The sequence below is a fragment of the Callithrix jacchus genome, chromosome 3 (assembly GCF_049354715.1).
Source record: "Callithrix jacchus isolate 240 chromosome 3, calJac240_pri, whole genome shotgun sequence".
Classification (NCBI taxonomy): domain Eukaryota; kingdom Metazoa; phylum Chordata; class Mammalia; order Primates; family Cebidae; genus Callithrix; species Callithrix jacchus.
Genome location: NC_133504.1, coordinates 38,777,846 through 38,792,734, shown reverse-complemented (window position 1 = coordinate 38,792,734; position 14,889 = coordinate 38,777,846). Strand labels below are relative to the sequence as shown.

General features: G+C 38.5%; 1 long non-coding RNA gene across 1 annotated transcript in view; it reads right to left on the bottom strand.

The window, feature by feature from the left end:
* LOC118152055 (uncharacterized) overlaps positions 1–14,889 on the bottom strand; it is a 73,414-nt gene that overhangs the window by 11,598 nt on the left and 46,927 nt on the right. The window lies entirely within an intron of this gene.

Here is a 14,889-nt window from a genome sequence, read left to right as displayed (position 1 = left end):
GATAGAACATACATAAAATATTATTGCAGTATGAAACATTATGAGAATGTTCATTCTTTTCCAGGTCTCTGAGAGCTTCCTGAAGATATGTCTTACCAAATGTCAAGACTCGAAGAGGAATAGGACTATAGCAGAATCTAGCAATAGTCTCTACACAGAAACATCAATTTGAACAACTGTCCATGAACAAAAATACCTTCACAAGAGCTAAGAAAATCAGGTAAAAGACCACAGTACCTGGTCTTAGCACAATTATAAGGAAATATATATTAAAGATGGTAAAAAGGACAGTTTACATTATCCACACCACATGCCTCCAAACCCCAGGCAGCACGGTATGAACAGATACACCATGCAGTTGGAGAAAAAGAGTGAAGTAAGTATAATACTTTGCCTTGGACCCCAACATTGGGCCCACCACACTAAAACTCACCACCGAGAAGAACCCCATTATTCCAGGTTGCTACCTAAGAACTGAATCACTAGATATTCTCCAACACAAGGCAGAACCACACAGTCCCAGGATTCAGAACTGTATGGCAAAATCAATTTCTGGCATATAATACCTTTACACTAACATGAGAATCTGAGCTCTGGACAGCTCTCAAAATCAGATAGGCCTCAGCAGCCCTGGAATTCAGATAAGGTCCAGTACGATGCCAGCTGTAATAACCACCAGTTTATGGTTTGCTCAAACATCATATGTGCTGCAGTAGGTCCCAGATTTCTGGAAGCACCATGTCAGTCATGTCTGCTCTGGACTTCTGCCTGCCTTTGTGCCACACCTGTCACGGGAAGTTTTCAGATAAAGCTAGTGTGGAAATATTGAAATAAGTGCCTGCTGCTTCAAATAAACAGTCATCAATGCACAACCCCACAGTCCAGAACAATTAGGAAAACATGACATAACCAAATGAGCAAAATAAGGTGACAGAGACACTAATCCTAAATACATTGAGATGTAAGAAGTGCCAGGCAAAGAATCCAAAATAACTGTTTTAGGAAGCTCATAGAATTTGAAAGAATAGATAATTCAAATAAATAAAACAATAAATGATCAAAAAAATATTTAATAAACAGATAAAATAAATTTAAAAATCAAACAGAAATCCTGGAAAACACAATAAATAAAAATTTCAAAAATTCAATAGAAACCATAAATAGCAGAATTGATTAAGCAGAAGAATCTGTAAATTTATGACAGTTTATTTAGAAATACACATTCAGGGAAAAAGAGACAAAAGTAATGAAGAAATCTTGCTGGATGCATGTGATAACATCAGAAAAGCAAATATTTGAGTCATGGGAATTAAGTAACCTAGAGAATAAGAGAAAATACTCACAAACATGCATCCAATATAGGCCTAATATCCAGAATCTATATGAAATTTAACCAATTCAATAAGCAAAAAATTTAAAAACAGAAAAATGAAGCAAACAGAAAAAGACTACCACATTAGAAAATGGGCAAAAGACACGTACAGACACTTGTCAAAAGAAGACATACAAGCAGCCAACAAACATGAAAAAATTCTTCACATCAGTAGTCATCAGGAAAATGCAAATCAAAACCACAGTAAGATACCATCTCACACCAGATGAAATAGCTGTTATTGAAAAGTGAAAAACCAACAGATATTGGTGAGACTGTAGAGAAAATGGAACACTTATACATTGTCAGTGGGAATGTAAATTAGCCACTGTGGGAAGCAGCTGGAGATTTCTCGAATAACTTAAAACAGAACTACTATTGGATCCAGCAATCCCATTACTAGTGATATATTCAAAAGAAAACAAGTTATTCTCTCAAAAAGTCTCATGCCCTTGAATGTTCATCATAGCACTATTAATAATAGCAAAGACATGGAATCAACCTAGGTTCCCATCAACAGTGGACTGGATAAAGAAAATATGATATATACACACACACATCATGGAATACTATGATGCCATAAATAAAGGAAATTAACTTCTTTGTAGCAACACAAATACGGCTGGAGATCGTTATCCTAAGTGAATTAATGCAGAAACAGAAAAGCATTATCACATGTTCTCACTTATAAGTGGGAGCCAAATACTGGGCTCACTTATAAGTGGGAACCAAATATGGACATAAAGATGACAACAGACACTGGGAACTACTTGATGGAGAATGGAGGGAGATGGATAAGTGTTGAAAAACTAACCTACTTTGGTGACAGGAGTATTTATACCCCAAACCTCAGCATCCTGCAATGTACCTAGGTAACAAATCTGCATATGTACCCCTGAATCTAAAATAAAATTTTATTTAAAAAAAGTAAAGAAACAAATCTTCTTGGTATATTTAAAATAATAATGATAGTTACAGTAATTTATTAAGACATATGCATAAATGACTTGATGGTGCTGAAAAACACAGTTCAAGAACTTCATGAAACATACACAAGTTTCAGTAACAAAATTGATCAAACAGAAAAAGGATATCAGAGATTGAAGACTTAATGAAATAAAATGAGAAGGCAAGACTAGAGGAAAAAAAGTGAAAAGGAATGAACAAAGCCCCCAAGAAATATGGGATTATGTGAAAAGACCTAATCTACATTTGATCGGTGTACCTGAAAGTAACAGAGAGAATAAATCCAAGTTGGAAAACACTCGTCTGGATATTATACAGAAGAACTTCCCCAATCTAGCAAGGCAAACCAACATTCAAATCTAGGAAATACAGAGAAAATCACAAAGCTATTCCTCAAGAAGAGCAACCCCAAGGCACATAAGCATTAGATTCATTAAGGTTGAAATTAAGAAAAAAAATGCTAAGGGCAGCTAGTGAGAAAGGTCAGGTTACCTGCAAAGGGAAGCTCATAAGACTCACATTGGATCTCTCAGAAGAAACCCTACAAGCCAGAACAGAGTGGGAGCCAATATTCAACATCTGTAAAGAAAAGAAATTTTTCAACCCAGAATTTCATATCCAGTCAAACTAAGCTTCATAAGTAAAGGAGAAATAAAATACTTTACAGATAAGCAATTGCTGAGAGATTTCATTACCACCAGGCCTGCCTTACAAGAGCTCCTGAAAAAAGCACTAAATATGGAAAGGAACAACCAGTACCAGCCACTGCAAAAATGTACCAAATGGTAAAGACCATCAACACAATGAAGAAACTGCATCAACTAGCACGCAAAACAACCCAGCTAGTATCAAAATGGCAGAATCAAATTCACACATAGCAATATTAATGTTAAATGTAAGTGGGCTAAATGCCCTAATCAAAAGACACAGACTGGCAATTTAGATAAAAAGTCAAGACCCTATGGTGTGCTGTATTCAGGAGACCATCTGGCATGCAAAGACACACAAAGACTTAAAGGGATGGAAGACGTACCAAGCAAATAAAGAGCAAAATAAGCAGGGGTTGCAATCCTAGTCTCTTGATAAAACAGACTTTAAAAGAACAAAGGTAGAAAGAGACAAAGAAGGGCATTACATAATGGTAAAAGGATCAATGAAACATGAAGAACTAACTATCCTTAATATGTATGCATCCAGAGGGGAGGGGACTCAAGATGGCGCTGTGAGAACAACCCAGGATTGGAGCCCGCGTTGAATTCGCAAACGGTGAGTCAGTGCTGCATTTCCAGACTGATCTTTGTTGCCCACAGAACGGGGAAACTCCCAAGTATAAAAAGACACGGGACGCCAGGCAGTAGGTCTGCCTGGCGAAGCCGGCAGCCGGGGCGGCGGCGGCCGGCCCTACCCAGCAATCCCCACAGGGCGCGCTTGTCCGGGTGCCTTGTTGAACCGGCAACCTGAGACTTGAGAGGGCTGGACTTGAGACTGAACGAGACTTGCACAGTAGCCCAGCCCAGGGGATTGCAGGGACAGATCGTTTGGGATACCCAGTGGGACAAACAAAACCACGATTTCAAACTATCCCGGGCAGACGGTCCGAGACGCTCTGTGGGGGAGGGGCGTCCACCACTACTGAGGCAACCTGCCCCAATTGATATACACGCCCACTGCTGAGGCAGCCAGCCGTTGCCGAGGCAACCCGCCCCAACTGAGATACACGCCCACTGCTGACGCAGCCTGCCGTTGCTGAGGCAACACGCTACAACGAAGAGACTCCGCCGCAGGGCGTGGCGGAGACCACAGCAGAGCCGGCAGGAACAGCGCGAATCACACAACAGCAGGGCGGAGCCTCGGCAGCCAAACAGTGGCTAGTCTGCCTTCGAGCTGGGCAGGACACCTGATCGGACATCCAAAAATAAAGCCCAAACCCCTCAACACAGAGCAAAAAAAAAAGGGTTGTTTAATGAGCTGTGTTGCAGCAGAATCAAACATAGCAGCCTAACAGCCCTGAATGAACAACAGAGTGCACAGCTCAGCAATTAAACCCCTATAAAGTACAAACTGTCTCCTCAAGCAGCTCCCTGACCCCTCTATATCCAAAAGACTGTCATTAGGCAGGCATCATCCTGGGACAAAGAGAGCAGAAAAAGAAACTGGTAGCATCCCTCGCTGTGCCACGGCTACTAGAGGTGCACCCCAGACAAGCAGGGTCTGGAGCGGACCTCAACAGTCGTACAGCGAAGGGGCTAGACTGGTAGAAGGAAAACCAAGCAACAGAAATACTTCATCATCAACATTCTGGGTGTCCTCTCAGAGACCCAAACGAAAAGTCAGCAACTACGCAGACGACCAGCGGACAAATCCACAAAGATGGGAAGAAACCAGTGCAAAAAGGAGGAAAACACCCGAAACCAGAACACATCGCCTCCTAGAAAGGACCAAGACTCCTCACCAGCAAGGGAACAAAGCTGGACGGAGAATGACTGTGACGAAATGATGGAATTAGACTTCAGAAGATGGATAATGAGAAACTTTTGTGAGCTAAAAGATCATGTATTAAATCAATGCAAAGAAACTAAGAACCTTGAAAAAAGATTTGAAAAAAGATTCGAGGAAATGATAACAAGAAAGGATACCTTAGAGAGGAATATGAATGAATTAAAGGAGCTGAAAAACACAATACGAGAACTTCGCGAAGGAAACGCAAGTTTCAATAGCAGAATTGACCAAGCAGAAGAAAGAATATCTGAAGTCGAAGACCAACTCAATGAAATAAAACGAGAAACCAAGATCAGAGAAAAAAGCGCAAAAAGGAATGAACAAAGTCTCCAAGAAATGTGGAACTATGTGAAAAGACCTAACCTACGTTTGATAGGTGTACCAGAAGGGGACGAAGAGAATGAATCCCAGCTGGAAAATACTCTTCAGGACATCATCCAGGAAAATTTCCCCCACCTAGCAAGACAAGCCAACACTCAATTGCAGGAAATACAGAGAACACCACAAAGATATTCCGCAAGAAGAGCAACCCCAAGGCACATAATCGTCAGATTCAACAGGGTTGAAATAAAGGAGAGAATACTAAGGGCAGCCAGAGAGAAAGGTCGGGTCACCCACAAAGGGAAGCCCATCAGACTCACAGCAGATCTCTCGGCAGAAACACTACAAGCCAGAAGAGAGTGGGGGCCAATATTCAACATTCTTAAAGAAAAGAACTTTCAACCCAGAATTTCATATCCAGCCAAACTGAGCTTCAGAAGTGAAGGAAGAATAAAATCCTTTGCGAACAAGCAAGTACTCAGAGATTTTGTCACCACCAGGCCTGCTTTACAAGAGCTCCTAAAAGAGGCACTACACATAGAAAGGATCAATCAGTACCAGCCATTCCAAAATCACACTGAATGCTAAAGAGCTTCAACATAATGAAGAATCTACAACAACTAACAGGCAAAACAGCCACTTAGAATCAAAATGGCAGTATCAAATTCACACATAACAATATTAACCCTAAATGTAAATGGACTAAATGCACCAATCAAAAGACACAGACTGGCAAATTGGATAAAAATCCAAAACCCATCAGTGTGCTGTATCCAGGAAACCCATCTCACATGCAAGGATACACAAAGGCTCAAAATAAAGGGATGGAGGAAGATTTACCAAGCTAATGGAAAGCAAAAAAAAGCAGGAGTTGCAATTCTCATCTCTGATAAAATAGACTTTAAAGCAACAAAGATCAAAAGAGACAAAGAAGGCCATTACATAATGGTAAAAGGATCGATACAACAAGAAGAGCTAACGATCCTAAACATATATGGACCCAACGCAGGAGCACCCAGATACATAAGGCAAGTTCTTAATGACTTACAGAAGGACTTAGACTCCCACACAATAATAGTGGGAGACTTTAACACTCCACTGTCAATACTAGACAGATCAACCAGACAGAAAATCAACAAGGATACCCAGGGCTTGAACTCAGACCTGGAGCAAGCAAACCTGGTGGACATTTACAGAACTCTCCACCCCAAATCCACAGAATACACATTCTTCTCAGCACCACATCACACCTACTCTAAAATTGACCACATAATTGGAAGTAAAGCACTGCTCAACAAATGCAAAACAACTGAAATCATAACAAACAGCCTCTCAGACCATAGTGCAATCAAGTTAGAACTCAGAATTCAGAAACCGACCCAGAACCGCACAGCTTCATGGAAACTGAACAACTGGCTCTTGAATGTTGACTGGGTAAACAACGAAATGAAGGCAGAAATAAAGAAGTTCTTCGAAACCAATGAGAATGAAGACACAACGTGCCAGAACCTCTGGGACACATTTAAAGCAGTCTCTAGAGGAAAGTATATAGCAATAAGTGCCCATATGAGGAGAATGGAGAGATCCAAAATTGACACCCTATCGTCAAAATTGAAAGAGCTAGAGGAGCAAGATCAAAAAAACTCAAAACCCAGAAGAAGACAAGAAATTACTAAGATCAGAGCTGAGCTGAAGGAGATTGAGACACGAAAAACCCTTCAAAAAATCAATAAATCCAAGAGCTGGTTTTTTGAAAAGATCAACAAAATAGACAGACCACTAGCCAGATTGATTAAAAGTAAAAGAGAGAACAACCAAATAGATGCAATAAAAAATGATAAAGGGGAAATCACCACAGATTCCACAGAAATTCAAACCATCATCAGAGAATATTACAAACATCTCTATGCACATAAACTAGTAAACCTGGAAGAAATGGATAAATTCCTGGACTCCTGCGTCCTCCCAAGCCTAAACTAGGAGGAAGCTGAAACTATGAATAGACCAATAACAAGGTCTGAAGTTGAGGCAGCAATTAAGAGCCTACCTCACAAAAAAAGCCCAGGTCCAGATGGGTTCACAGCCGAATTCTACCAGACACACAAGGAAGAGCTGGTACCATTCCTTCTAAAAGTATTTCAAACAATCCAAAAAGAGGGAATCCTTCCCAAATCATTTTATGAGACCAACATCATCCTGATACCAAAACCCGGCAGAGACCCAACGAGAAAAGAAAACTTCAGGCCAATATCCATGATGAACATAGATGCAAAAATCCTCAATAAAATATTGGCAAGCCGATTGCAACAGCAAATCAAAAAACTTATTCATCATGATCAAGTAGGATTCATCCGGGGATGCAAGGCTGGTTCAACATACGCAAGTCTATCAACGTAATTCACCACATAAACAGAACCAAAAACAAAAACCACATGATTATCTCAATTGACGCAGAGAAGGCATTTGACAAAATTCAACAGCCCTTTATGCTAAAAACCCTCAATAAACTCGGTATCGATGGAACGTATCTCAAAGTAATAAAAGCTATTTATGACAAACCAACAGCCAATATCATACTGAATGGGCAAAAACTGGAAGCATTCCCTTTGAAATCTGGCACTAGACAAGGATGCCCTCTCTCAACACTCCTATTCAATATAGTACTGGAAGTTCTAGCCAGAGCAATCAGGCAAGAAAAAGAAATAAAGGGTATTCAAATACGAAAGGTGGAAGCCAAATTGTCTCTATTTGCAGACGACATGATAGTATACCTAGAAGACCCCATCGCCTCAGCCCAAAAACTCCTGAAACTGATAAACAACTTCAGCAAAGTCTCAGGATATAAAATCAATGTGCAAAAATCACAAGCATTCGTCTACACCAATAACAGACTTAAAGAAAGCCAAATCAAGAGCGAACTGCCATTCGCAATTGCTACAAAAAGAATAAAATATCTTGGAATACAACTCACAAGGAACATAAGGGACCTCTTCAAGGAGAACTACAAACCTCTGCTCAACGAAATCAGAGAGGACACAAACAGATGGAGAAACATTCCATGTTCATGGTTAGGAAGAATTAATATCGTGAAAATGGCTATACTGCCCAAAGTAATTTACAGAATCAACGCTATCCCCATCAAGCTACCATTGACTTTCTTCACAGAACTGGAAAAAACCACCATGAACTTCATATGGAACCAAAAGAGAGCCCGCATAGCCAAGTCAATTCTAAGCTAAAAGAACACAGCGGGGGGCATCACACTACTGGATTTCAAACTATACTACAAGGCTACAGTAATCAAAACAGCATGGTACTGGTACCAAAACAGAGATATAGACCAATGGAACAAAATGGAGGCACCGGAGGCAACACAACATACATACAACTATACAATCTTTGATAAACCTGACAAAAACAAGCAATGGGGAAAGGATTCCATGTTTAACAAATGGTGTTGGGAAAACTGGCTAGCCATGTGCAGAAAGCAGAAACTGGACCCCTTCCTGACACCTTACACTAAAATTAACTCCAGATGGATTAAAGACTTAAACATAAGACCTGGCACCATAAAAACCCTAGAAGGAAATCTAGGCAAAACTATCCAGGACATAGGAGTAGGCAAGGACTTCATGAACAAAACACCAAGAGCATTGGCAACAAAAGCCAAAATAGACAAATGGGACCTAATGAAACTCCACAGCTTCTGCACGGCAAAAGAAACAGTCACTAGAGTGGATCAGCAACCAACAGAATGGGAAAAAATTTTCGCAGTCTACCCATCTGACAAAGGGCTGATATCCAGAATTTACAAACAACTCAAGCAGATTTACAGGAAAAAAACAAACAAGCCCATTCAAATGTGGGCAAAGGATATGAACAGATACTTTACGAAAGAAGACATATATGAGGCCAACAATCATATGAAAAAATGCTCATCGTCACTGGTCATCAGAGAGATGCAAATCAAAACCACATTGAGATACCATCGCACGCCAGTTAGAATGGCGATCATTAAAAAATCTGGAGACAACAGATGCTGGAGAGGATGTGGAGAAAAAGGAACACTTTTACACTGTTGGTGGGAGTGTAAATTAGTTCAACCATTGTGGAAGACAGTGTGGCGATTCCTCAAGGCCTTAGAAATAGAAATTCCATTTGTCCCAGCAATCCCATTACTGGGTATATATCCAAAAGACTATAAATCGTTCTATAAGGACACATGTACACGAATGTTCATTGCAGCACTGTTTACAATAGCAAAGACCTGGAATCAACCCAAATGCCCATTGATAATAGACTGGATTGGAAAAATGTGGCACATATACACCATGGAATATTATGCAGCAATCAGAAATGATGAGTTCGTGTCATTTGTAGGGACATGGATGAATCTGGAAAACATCATCCTCAGCAAACCGACACAAGAACAGAAAATGAAACACCACATATTCTCACTCATAGGTGGGTGATGAAAAATGAGAACACATGGACACAGAAAGGGGAGTACTAAACACTGGGGTCTATTGGGGGGAAAAGGGGAGGGCCAGTGGGAGGGGGAGGTGGGGAGGAATAGCCTGGGGAGAAATGCCAAATGTGGGTGAAGGGGAGAAGAAAAGCAAAGCACACTGCCATGTGTGTACCTACGCAACCGTCTTGCATGCTCTGCTCATGTACCCCAAAACCTATAATCCAATAAAAAATTAAAAAAAAAAATATGTATGCATCCAATACAGGAGCACCCAGATATATAAAGCAAGTTCTTAAGAACCTACAAAGAGACTGCGACTCCCACACAATAATAGTGGGAGACTTTTACACTCCACTGTCAATATTACACAGATCAATGAGACAGAAAATCAACGAGGATATCCAGGACTTGAATGCAGATCTGAACCAAATGGACTTAACAGACATCTACAGAACTCTCCACACCAAATCCACAGAATATACATTCTACTCAGCACCACATCTCACTTACTCTAAATTCACCACATAATTGTAAGTAAATCACTCTTCAGCAATGCAAAATAATGGAAATCATAACAACCATTCTCTCATACCACAGTGCAATCAAATTAGAACTCAGGATTAAGAAGCTCACTTAAAACCACACAACTACATGGAAATTGAACAACCTTCTCCTAAAGACTGTTGGATAAAAAATGAAATGAAGACAGAAATAAAGATGTTCTTTGAAACCAATGAGAATAAAGACACAATGTACCAGTATGTCTAGGACATATTTAAAGCAGTGTCTAGAGGGATATTTATAGCACTAAATGCCCATATGAGAAGTAAGAAAAGATCTAAGATAGACACCTTGTCATCACAAATTTAAAAACTAGAGGAGCAAGATTAAAAAAAAAAAAAGCTAGCAGAAGACAAGAAATAACTACAATCAGAGCAGAACTGAAAGAGTTAGAGACACAAAAAACCCTTCAAAAAAATCAATAAATCCAGAAGCTGGTTTTTTTGAAAAGATCAACAGAACAGATATACTGCTAGCCAGACTAACAAAAAAAGAAAGAGAGAAGAATGGAATAGATGCAATAAAATATGATAATGGGGATATTACCACCTATTCCATAGAAATGCAAACTACCATCAGAGAATACTACAAACAACTCTATGCACATAAACCAGTAAATCTAGAAGAAATGGATAAATTCCTGGACACTTATGCCCTCCCAAGACTAAACTAGGAAGAAGTTGAATCCCTGAATAGACCAATAGCAAGGTCTGAGGCAGCAATTAATAGCCAACCAACCAAATAATGTACAGGTCCAGATGGGTTCACAGACAAATTCTACCAGATGTTCAAAGAGGAGCTGGTACCATTCTTTCTGAAACTATTCCCAACAATACAAAAAGAGGGAATCCTCCCTAACTCATTTTATGAGAGCAACATTATCCTGATACCAAAGTCCAGCAGAAACATAACTAAAAAAGACAATTTCAGGCCAATATTGATGATAAACATTGATGCAGAAAACTTCAATAAAATACTGGCAAACTGAATGCAACAACACATTACAAAGCTTATCCATCACGATGGAGTAGGCTTTATAGTGGGGATGTAAGGCTGGTTCAACATATGCAAATCTATAAATGTAATCCATCACATAGACAGAACCAGTGACAAAAACCACATGATTATCTCAACAGATACAGAGAAGGCCTTAGACAAAATTCAACAGCATTTTATGCTAAAAACTCTCAATAAACTAGGTATCCATGGAACGTATAACAAAATAATAAAAACTCTTTATGACTAATCCACAACCAATATCACACTAAATGGGCAAAAACTGAAAGCATTCCCTTTGAAAACTGGCACTAGACAAGGATGCCCTCTCTCACCAATCCTATTCAACATAGTATTGGAAGTTACAGCCAGAGAAATCAGGCAAGAAAAAGAAATAATGGGTATTCAATTAGGAAAAGAGGAAGTCAAATTGTCTCTATTTGCAGATGACATGATTGTATATTTAGAAGACCCCATTGTCTCAGTCCAAAATCTCCTTAAGCTGATAAGCAACTTCAGTGAAGTCTTAGGATACAAAATCAATATGCAGAAATCACAACCATTCCTATACACCAATAACAGACTTAAAGAGAGTCAAATCAAGAACGAATTGCCATTCACAATAGCTACAAATAGAATAAAATACCTAGGAATACAACTAACAAAGAATGTAAAGGACCTCTTCCAGGAGAACTACAAACCGCTACTGAAGGAAATAAGAGAGAACACAAACAAACGGAAAATCATTCCATAGGAAGAAACAATGTTGTGAAAATGGCCATACTGCCCAAAGTAATTTATAGATTCAACACTATCCCCATCATGCTACTTATGACCCCCTTCACAGAACTGGAAAAAAACACCTTAAACTTCATATGGAATCAAAAGAGAGCCTGCATAGCCAAGTCAATTCTAAGCAAAAAGAGCAAAGCTGGAGGCATCACCTTACCTGACTTCAAACTATACTACAAGGCTACAGAAATCAAAATAGCATGGTACATACCAAAACAGAGATATAGACCAATGGAACAGAACAGAGGCCTCAGAGGCAGTGCCACACATGTACAGCCATCTGCTCTTTGACAAACAAACCTGACAAAAACAGGCAATGTGGATAGGATTCCCTGTTTAATAAATAGTGTTGGGAAATCTGGTTAGCCATATGCAGAAGGCTGAAACTGGACCCCTTCCTTACACCTTATACAAAAATTAACTCTAGATGGATTAAAGATTTAAACATAAGATCTAACACCATAAAAACCCTAAAAGAAAACCTAGGCAATATCATTCAGGATATAGGTATAGGCAAGGAGTTCATGACTAAAACATCAAAAGCAATAGCAACAAAAGTCAAAATAGACAAATGGGATCTAATTAAACTTAAGAGCTTCTGCACGGCCAAAGAAACAATCATTAGAGTGAAATCATAATCAACAGAATGGGGAAAAATCTTCACAAGCTACCCATCTGACAAAGGACTAATATTGAGAATCTACAAAGAACTAAAACAAGTTTACAAGAAAAAAACAAACAAATCCATTCTAAAGTGGGCAAAGAATATGTATAGGCACTTATCAAAAGAAGACATATATGAGGCCAAGAAACATATGAAAAAATGCTTATCATCACTAGTCATTAGAGAAATGCAAATTGAAACCACATTGAGATACCATCTGATGCCAGTTAGAATGGCAATCATTAAAAAATCTGGAGACAACAGATGCTGGAGAGGATGTAGAGAAATAGAAATATTTTTACACTGTTGGTGGGAGTATAAATTAGTTCAACCATATTGGAAGACAGTGTGGCGATTTCTCAAGGATCTAGAAATAGAAATACCATTTGACCCAGAAATCCCATTACTGTGTATATAACCAAAGGATTACACATCATTCTATTATAAAGACACATGCACAGGTATGTTCCTTGTGGCATTGTTTACAATAGCAAAGAGCTGAAACCAACCCAAATGTCTATCAATAATAAACTGGATAAAGAGAATGTGGCACCATGGAATACTATGCAACCATAAAATAAGATGAGTTCATATTCTTTGCAGGGACATGGAAGAATCTGGAAACCATCATTCTCAACAAACTGATGCAAGAACAGAAAACCAAACACTGCATGTTCTCACTCATAGGTGGGTCTTGAACACTGAGAACACATGGACATAGGGAGCGGAACATCACACAGTGGGGTCTTTTGAGGGGGTGGGGGAGTAGGAGAGGGATATCAGGGCATGGGAAGATTGAGGAGGGATAACATTGGGAGAAATACCTAATGTAATGACCAAATGTAATACCTAATGCAGGAGTCTGGGGGATGGAGGCAGCAAACCACCATGTCAAATATATGCCTATGTAACAATCCTGCAAGATCTGCACATGTACTCTGGAAATTAAAGTATAATTAAAAAAATAAATAAATATAACAACATATTAAAAATACATAAAAATTAATATTAAAAAATTAAAAATTAAAAATACATAAATAAAACATAAAAATATTTTTATAAGATAGTAAATAAAATGAAACTACATTTCATGAACCTCAGACAACGTTAACTGACAACAACATAATTAGGATGATTTAATAATAAAAGACAGTAAAATATATTTTAACTATTATACAAAATAAAGTAGGAAATGTTATTAAATTTAAACTGATTGATCATTATTAAAATCAAAATGAGAATTAGAACATATTTGGAGCTGTCAATAGAAAAAGCATCTGGAAACCATCATTATCAGCAAACTGACAGAAGAACAGAAAATCAATCATCGAATGTCCTCACCCATAGGTGGGTGTTGAACAGCAAGAACACATGGACACAGGAAGGAAGCATCACACACTGCAGTCTGTTGGGGATGTCTAGAGGAGGGACAGTGGTGGGTGGGAAGGTCGGGAAGGATAACATGGGGAGAAATGTCAAATGGAGGTGACTGGGGGATGGAGGCAGCAAACCACCCTGCCATGTATGTGCCTATGCAACAATCCTGCATGATCTGGTCACGTACCCAGAACCTAAAGTACAGTTAAAAAAATATGATAGAATAAACACAGTTATACTTTTCTACATGTGTTACAGTTATAATATCAAAGTAAGACTTTTTGCAGGAGTTTTTCAAAAATAATTGCTCTCAATTCAACTGTTGGTGACCAAAAAAAAGATTTCAACCCACATAGAAATCTCTCTAATAGACTTACATAATTAAAAGACAAAACTTAAAGTGTTTGTAAATGGTTGGAGGGTGTAAATAATAAACATTTAAATTTTCAAACACATTTTTTCATGAAACTATGCTTTAGATAAGTTTTGGAATGCATATAATTCAATTATACCTTGCAAATTAAAGTCTGTCATATGATTTAACAGGACCTGTTTTTGCCAAAGTTGAAAGGACATATAATCAAATAATAAAGATCTACAATTAAAAAAAAAAGAAAAATCATCCTGTATCAACACTTGTCAGATACAGGTAAGGTAATGTTAAAAGGAATCACATAGGCTTACTATTAAAAAAAAAAAAAAGCTGAAAAGTAATGAATAAACACTGGGAAAGTAAAAGAAAAACTGTAGAAATTAATAAATCATAAAAGTTTATAATTAGAATCATATTAACCAAAATTATTCCTAAGTGTAAAATAAAATAAACTGAATCATCCTCTGACAGGGTTCATTAAGGCAAAATAAGTAATG